Here is an 8,244-nt window from a genome sequence, read left to right on the forward strand (position 1 = left end):
AGAGAAAGAAAAGGAGTAATACCTGAGAGAGAGGACTGTACCCCCTAATGAACAGATTGATTAGTACACAATATCTTGCCTGAGGGGTAGTGGTGGCTGGTGAACGGATTGATCACAACATGTTTTCTGGTGTGTTTGGGAGAGATTGAAAGTTGAGGACCGAGATCGGGAACTTTCAAATCCTAATTAAACCAGAGAAGGAAAAGGAGTTATCACAGAGAAGGAGAGGAAACAGTAAGCAAAGGCTGTAGGCTCTGCTCACCTAAGTGTTTTTTGAATAAAGCAGTGTGGGCAAAACCACCAACTACTGGGGAGGACTGAGGAAGTTAACACCCTCCAAAAATCCAATGCCCCAACAAAAAATCATAAGACACACAAAGAAAAGAGACACAATGACCCATCCAAGGAACATGACAAACGGAATGAAAGTGCATCTAGAGATGACTGAATAATGAAAAAAAAACGGAAGAATATAATACAACAATATTAAACATAGTTAAAGACCTAAGGGAAAACATAGACAAAGAGCTAAAAGATACAAGAACAAAACAAAAACCACAAACCCACTGCCATTGAGTCAATTCCGACTCATAGGTGGTTAAGTGCTATGGCTGCTAACCAAAAGGTCGGCAGTTTGAATCCACCAGGCGCTCCTTGAAAATTCTATGGGGCAGTTCTACTCTGTCCTATAGGGTCGATATGAGTTGGAATCAACTCGACAGCAGTGGGCTTGGGTGGGTTTTTTTTTTGTTCTCTTTATGAGAACAAAACAAGGATCTAAAAAACAGAAATGTTGTAACTGAAAGGGACAATAACACAACAGAAGGACTCACCAAAACATTTAATCAGGCAGAAGAATCAGTGAATTGGAGGATAAGATAGCTAAAATTACAGAGACTGAAGGGCAACAAGAACAGAGGCTAAAGAAGGCTGAGCACAGTTTAATGGAATTATGTGACAACAACAAGAGACCTAATATGCACAACATGGAAATTCTAGAAGGAGATGAGAGAGAGAAAAGAACAGAATATTTGAAGAACTAATGACAGAATATCTCCCCAATCTAATGAAGGACATGAGTCTACAAATCCAAGAAGCTCAAAGAACCCCAAGCACGATAAACCCAAAGAGATCTACGCCAAGATACGTTATAGTCAGGCTCTCAAAAAGTACAGATAAAGAAAGAATCCTGAAAGCAGTGGGAGAGAAGCAAAGAGTCACGTATACAAAGGATCCCCAATAACACTAAGTGTCAATTTCTCCTCAGAAACACTGGAGGCCAGAAGACAATGGAATAATATATTCAAAGTGCTCAAAAAGCGGGGGGGGGGGACTGTCAACCAAGAATACTATACTCGGCAAAACTATCCTTCAAGAATGTGGGTGAAATTAAAACATTCCCAGCTAAACAGAAGCTGAAAGAGTTCACATCCAACAGACTGGCCCAACAAAAAATACTAATGGGAGCTCTGTAAGAAGGGAAAAGATACTAGAAAGTAAAGCTATATATAAAAAAGAAAGATCCCTAATAAAGGGAAATTCATGGACAAGTATAAGGGCTAGTAATAAGATATTCATGCTTGATAATTCTAATTGTATTGCCCTTCCTGTTTCTTAATAACAAATATATAAAAAGCAAGGATAAAATTATGTTACAGGGCACAAGAAATATAAAGATATAATCAGTGATAACAACAACAAAAGAAGGGTAGAGGAATAGGACAGATACAGAACTTCTTGTATGTTACTGAAGTTAAGCTGGTACCAACATATCCTAGAATGTTATAAGTACAAGCTCTTACATGAAATATTTATGGTAACCACTAAGAAAATATCTAAAAAACATTCACAAAAAGAATGGAGAAGGGAGCCAAAATGGCTTACTACAATAAACCGACAAAACACAAAAGCAAGCAGTAATAAAGGAAAAGATGAATAAAGCTTAAGACACACACAAAAAAAAACAAATAACAAAATGGCAGAAGTAAGTCACTTCTTATCAGTAATTACACTGAAAGAAATGGACTAAATGCTCCAATCAAAAAGCAGAGAGGGGCCGAATAGATTAAAAAAAAAAAAAAAAAAGGCATGATCCAACTATACCCTGTTTATAAGAGACACATCTTAGACCCAATGTCACAAATAGGTTGAGAGTGGAAGGATAGAAAAAAATATTCCATGCAAATAATAATCAAAAGAGAGCTGGGTGGTGTCTTAGTCATCTAGTGCTGTCATAACAGAAATACCACACGTGGATGGCTTTAACAAACAGAAGTCTATTCTCTCACAGTTTAGGAGGCTAGAAGTCTGAATTCAGGGTTCCAGCTCTAGAGGAAGACTTTCTCTCTCTGTCACTTCTTGGGGAAGGCCACTGTCATCAATATTCCCCTGGTCTAGGAGCTTCTCAGTGCACAGACCCCGGGTCCGAAGGACACACACACTCCTGGCTCTCCTTCTTTGGTGATAATAAGGTCCCTTTCCTCTCTGCTCAATTCTCTGTTTTATATCTCAAAAGATATTGACTCAAGATACTACTTAATCCCATGGATTGAGTCCTGCCTCATTAACATAACTGCATCTAATCCTGCTTCATTAACATCATAGAGGTTAAGATTTATAACGCACAGGGTAATCACATCACAAAACAGTGGACAACCACACAATACTTGGGAATCATGGCCTAACCAAGTTGATACACATTTTGGGGGGACACAATTCAATCTATAACAGGTGGCAATCTTAATATCAGATAAATTAGACTTTAAGATGAAATCTGTTAAAAGAGATAAAGATGGACATTATAATAGCGATAAAAGGGTCAATTAGTCAAGAAGATTTAAAAATCATAAATATATATGTGCCAAACATCAGAGCACCTAAATATATAAAGCAGATACTGAAAGAATTGAAGGGGGAGGTAGAGAGCACTACAACAATAGTTGGAAACTTAAACACACCATTTTCAACATAGGACAGAACATCTAGAAAGAAGATCAACAAGGAAACAGAGGACCTGAATGACACTATAAACCAACTAGACTTAACAAGCGTATATAGAACACTCCACATAACAACAGGACAATATATGTTCTACTCCAGTGCACATGAATCATTCTCCAGGACAGACCACATGTTAAGTCACAAAGCAAGTCTTGATAAATTTTATAAGACTGAAACTATACAAAGTATTTTTTCTGACCACAACAGAGTGAAGTTAGAAATCAATAACAGGAAAAAAAAAAAAAAGCTGGAAAATACACAAACATATGGAAATTAAACCACACATTATTAAACTACCAATGGATTGAGGAAGAAATCACAAGAAAATCACAAATTTCTTAGAGTCAAATGAAAATGAATGTACAACATACCAAAACATATGGGATGTAGGAAAGGCAGTACTCACAGGAAAACTTATAGAATAAATACCTACAAGAAAAAAGAAGAAAGATCTCAAATCAACAGCCTAACTTGACAACTTCAGGAACTAGGAAGAGAAGAGCTAACTGTGCCTAAATCTACCAGAAGAAAGGAAATAACAAAGATCAGAGCAGAAATAAACACAATCAAATAAATAAAATCAAAAGCAAAAAAATAGAATCAATAAAACTAGATGATTCTTCAAAAAGATCAATGAAATTGATAAACCTTTAGCTAGACTGATAAAGAAAAGATGCAAATAATCAAAATAAGAAATGAAAGAGGGGACATTACAACTGACCTGATAGAAGTAAAGAGAATTATGACAGAATATTATGAACAATTGTATGGCAACAAACTGGATAACCTAGATGAAATGGACAAATTCTTAGAAGCACACAACCTACCCAAACTGACCCAAGAGGAAACAGAAAGTCTCAACAGACCCATAACAAGTGAAGAGATTGAATCAGTGATGACAAACCTCCCAACAACAACAAAGAGTCCTAGATCAGGTGGCTTCATTGGGGAATTTTACGAAACATTTAGAGAAGAACTGACACCCATCCAATTTAAACTACTCCCTAATTCATTCTATAAAGCAAACATAACCCTGATACCAAAACCACACAAAGACACCTCAAGAAAAGAAAACTACAGGTCAGTATCTCTTACAAATATAGATGGAAAAATCCTCAACGAAGTACTATCAAACAAAACTCAACAGTATATTAAAAGAGTCATACACCATGACAAAGTGGGCTTTATTTCAGGAATGCAGAGATGGTTCAACATTAGAAAATCAATAAACATAATACAGTACATCAATAGAACAAAGGAAAAGAACAACATGATCATCTCTATGGATGCAGAAAAAGCATTTGATAAAATCTAACACTCTTTCTTGATGAAAATTCCAAAAAAGCTTGGAATAGAAAGAAAATTCCTCAGAATGATTAAGGGCATATGTGAAAAGCCAACAGCCAACATTATACTTAATGGAGAAAGGCTGAGCGCTTTCCCCTTGAAATCGAGAGCAAGACAAGGGTGCCCGCTCTCACCACTTCTATTCAATGTTGTATTATAAGTCCTAGCCAGAGCAACTAAGACAAGAAAACACTAAATAAATAAAAGGTATACTTTTTTTTTTATACAGATTAGAAAAAAGAAGTAAAATTATCTCTACTCATGGATGATATGATCCTGTATACAGAAAACCCCAAAGAGTCCACAAGAAAACTTCTAGAGCTAATAGGAGAATTTAGCAAAGTTGCACAATACAAGGTCAACAAATAAAAATCAGTTGGGTTTCTATACACCAGCAATGAGAAATCTAAAAGGGAAATTAGGGAAACAATTTCATTTACAATAGCATCTAAGAGAATAAAATACCTAGGAATAAATATAACCAGGGACATGAAGAACTTATACTATAAAACACTGCTGAAACAGATTAAAGAAGACTTAAATAAATGGAAAGATGTTCCACATTCAAGGATTGGAAGATCTAATATTGTTAAGATGTCAGTACTACCCAAAATGATCTACAGATTCAACACAATCCCAATCAAAATTCCAACAGCCTTCTTTACAGAACAGGAAAAAAAAATCTCAACTTTATATGGAATGGCAAGAGGCCCTGAATAGCTAAAACAACATTGGAAGAGAAGAACAAAGTAGGAGGACTAATACTTCCTGATTTTAAAACATACAGCTACAAATCAGAATCGACTTGTTGGCAATGGGTTTTGTTTTTTGGTTTTTTTAGTACAGCTACAGTAATCAAAACAGCCTAGTACTTGTATAGCAACTGACACATAGACCAATGGAACAGAATTGGGAGTACAAAAATAAACCCATACATCTATGGTCAACCAATTTCAGAGAAGGGTGCTAAGTTCATTTGATGGGGAAAGAAGATTCTCTTCAATAAACGGTGTTAGGAAAATTGGATTTTCACATGAAGAAAGATGAAACAGGACCCATACCTCATACAATACACAAAAACAATGTCCAAATGGATTAAGGACCTAAGTGCCAAATAAAACCATAAAAATCTTTGAAGAAAATGAAGGGGCAATGCCATCAGGCCTAGCTTTTAAAAATGGATTATCTAATATAGTAACAAAAGCACAAACAGCAAAAGACACAATAAATTGGGTCCTTGAAAAAATTAAAAACTTTTTTCATCAAAAGACTTTACCAAAAAAGTGAAAAGACAAGCTAATGACTGGGAGAATATCTTCAGAAACCATATATCCAACAAGAATCTAGTAACCAAAATATATATAAAACTTCAACAACTTAACAACAAAAAGACAAATAACCCAATAGGCAGAGGACTTGAATAGACATTTCACAAAAGAGGATATTCAAACGACCACCCAACACATGAAAACATGCTCTTCATCATTAGCCATCAGAGAGATGCAAATCAAAACCACAATGAGATATCATTTCACTCCCACTAGGATGGTATCTTAGCCCGGATTCTCTAGAGAAACAAAACCAATAAACCATATAAATATATATAGAGAGAGAGATTTTTATCTAGGAAATGGCCCACGTGGTTGTAGAGGCTGGTACGTCCCATGTCTGTGGGTCAGGATAGAGTCTTCTCCCGACTCTCGTAGCCACAGGGGCTGGCAAACCCAAGATCAGCAGGTCAGAGAGCAGGGTTGTTGCTCACAGGCTGCAAAGATCAATGAATCCCAAGATCGGCAAGTAAGACTGCAGGTAAACTGCTAACTCAAGTCCCAAGAACCAGAGGTCAGACAAACAGGAGCAGCTGCAGGTTCCAGCACAAGCAAAAAGCCCCTGAGCCTTGCCAGAAAGTCCACTTACATTCAGTGCAGGCACACTCCCAAGGAAACTCCCTTTCAACTGATTGGCTACTCCCAGCAGATCCCGTCATTGGGGGAATCACATTTCCAATCTCAACAGGGAAGTGATTACTACACTATATGACTGCCAAAACACTGAGGATCGTGGCCCAGCCAAGTCGACACACAATCTTAACCATCACAGGTGGCTAAGATTTAAATAAATAAAATAACGAACGTTGGTGAGAATGTGAGGAAATTGGAATCCTTACTCATTGCTGATGGGGAAACAGAATGGTACAGCAATTGTAGAAAACAGTGTGGTGGTTCCTCAAAAAACTAAAAATAGAACTACCATATCACCCAGCAATTTCACTCCAAGGTATATACCCAAAGGACTTGAAAGCACAGATGCAAAAAGAGGCTTGTACACCACTATTCATTGCAGCACTATTCGTAACAGCCAAAAGGTGGAAACAACCTAAATGCCCATCAACAGGTGAATAGATAAAATGTGGTATATACATACAATGGAATACTACTCAGTCTTGCTAAATGCTACAGTATGGGTAGCTCTGTGACTCTAGCCTGATAAATCCACTCTAATATGTCAATTTCCCTAAGCCTTTGGATACCTTCTTCTACAGTATACCAAGGCAGTTCTGGTACTTCAACTTGATCTAGTTTGTTGCTGTTGTTGTTAGGTGCTGTTGAGCCACTTCCAACTCACAGTGACCCTACATACCACAGAACAAAACACTGCCTGGTCCTGCACTATCCACAGGATCATTGTTGTGCTTGAGCCCATTGTTGCAGCCACTGTGTCAATCCATCTCATTGGGGGTCTTCCTCTTTTCCACTGACCCTGCACTTTACCAAGCATGATGTCCTCCTCCCAGAACTGATCCCACCTGACAACATGTCCAAAGTATGAAAGATACAGTCTCGCCATCCTTGCTTCTAAGGAGCATTCTGGCTGTACGTCTTCCAAGACAGATTTATTTGTTCTTTTGGCAGTCCATGGTATATTCACTATTCTTCACCAACACCACAATTCAAAGGTGTCAATCCTTCTTCGTCTTCCTTATTCACTGTCCAGCTTTCACGTATATATGATGGGACTGAAAATACTACGGCTTGGGTCAGGCACACCTTGGTCTTCAAGGTGACATCTTTGCTTTTTAACACTTTAAAGAAGTCCTTTGCAGCAGATCTGCCTATTGCAATGCATCTTTTGATTTTTTGACCACTGCTTCCGTGGGTGTTGATTGTGGACCCAGGCAAAATGAAATCCTTGACAACTTCAATCTTTTCTCTGTTTATAATGATGTTGCTTACTGGTCCAGGTGTGAGGATTTTTGTTTTCTTTATGTTGAGGTGTAATTCATACTGAAGGCTGTGGTCTTTGATATTCAAGTGCTTCAAGTCCTCTTCACTTTCAGCAAGCAGGGTTGTGTCACCCGCACAATGCAGGTTGTAAATGAGTCTTCCTCCAATGCTGATGCCCCATTCTTCCTCATATAGTCCAGCTTCTCAGATTATTTGCTCAGCATACAGATTGAATAGGTATGGTGAAAGGATACAACCTTGACACACACCTTTCCTGACTTTAAACCATGCAGTATCCCCTTGTTCTGTCGGAACAACTGCCTATTGATCTACGTACAGGTTCCTCATGAGCATAATTAAGTGTTCTGGAATTCCCATTCTTTGCAATGTTATTCATAATTTGTTATGATCCATACAGTCGAATGCCTTTGCATAGTCAATAAAACACAGGTAAACATCCTTCTGGTAGTCTCTGCTTTCAGCTAGTATCCATCTGATATCAGCAATGATATCCCTGGTTCCATGTCCTCTTCTGAATCCGGCCTGAATTTCTGGCAGTTCCCTGTTGATGTACTGTTGTAGCCGCTTTTGAATGATCTTCAGTAGCATTTTGCTTGCGTGTAATATTAATGATATTGTTCCACAGTTGGTTGGATAGCTTTTCTTGGGAATA

General features: G+C 37.7%; 1 protein-coding gene across 2 annotated transcripts in view; it reads right to left on the reverse strand.

Annotated features, from left to right (window-relative positions):
* The window catches only part of TBC1D32 (TBC1 domain family member 32), a 318,311-nt gene extending 311,888 nt beyond the window's left edge, over window positions 1-6,423 (reverse strand). For both annotated transcript variants that reach the window (XM_064290365.1, XM_064290353.1), the window contains exon 1: window positions 6,265-6,423. The gene's annotated coding sequence lies outside the window, so the exon portion shown is untranslated. The remainder of the gene's footprint in view (window positions 1-6,264) is intronic.
* Window positions 6,424-8,244: the final 1,821 nt, after the last annotated feature.

The sequence above is a fragment of the Loxodonta africana genome, chromosome 1, assembly GCF_030014295.1.
Source record: "Loxodonta africana isolate mLoxAfr1 chromosome 1, mLoxAfr1.hap2, whole genome shotgun sequence".
Taxonomy (NCBI): domain Eukaryota; kingdom Metazoa; phylum Chordata; class Mammalia; order Proboscidea; family Elephantidae; genus Loxodonta; species Loxodonta africana.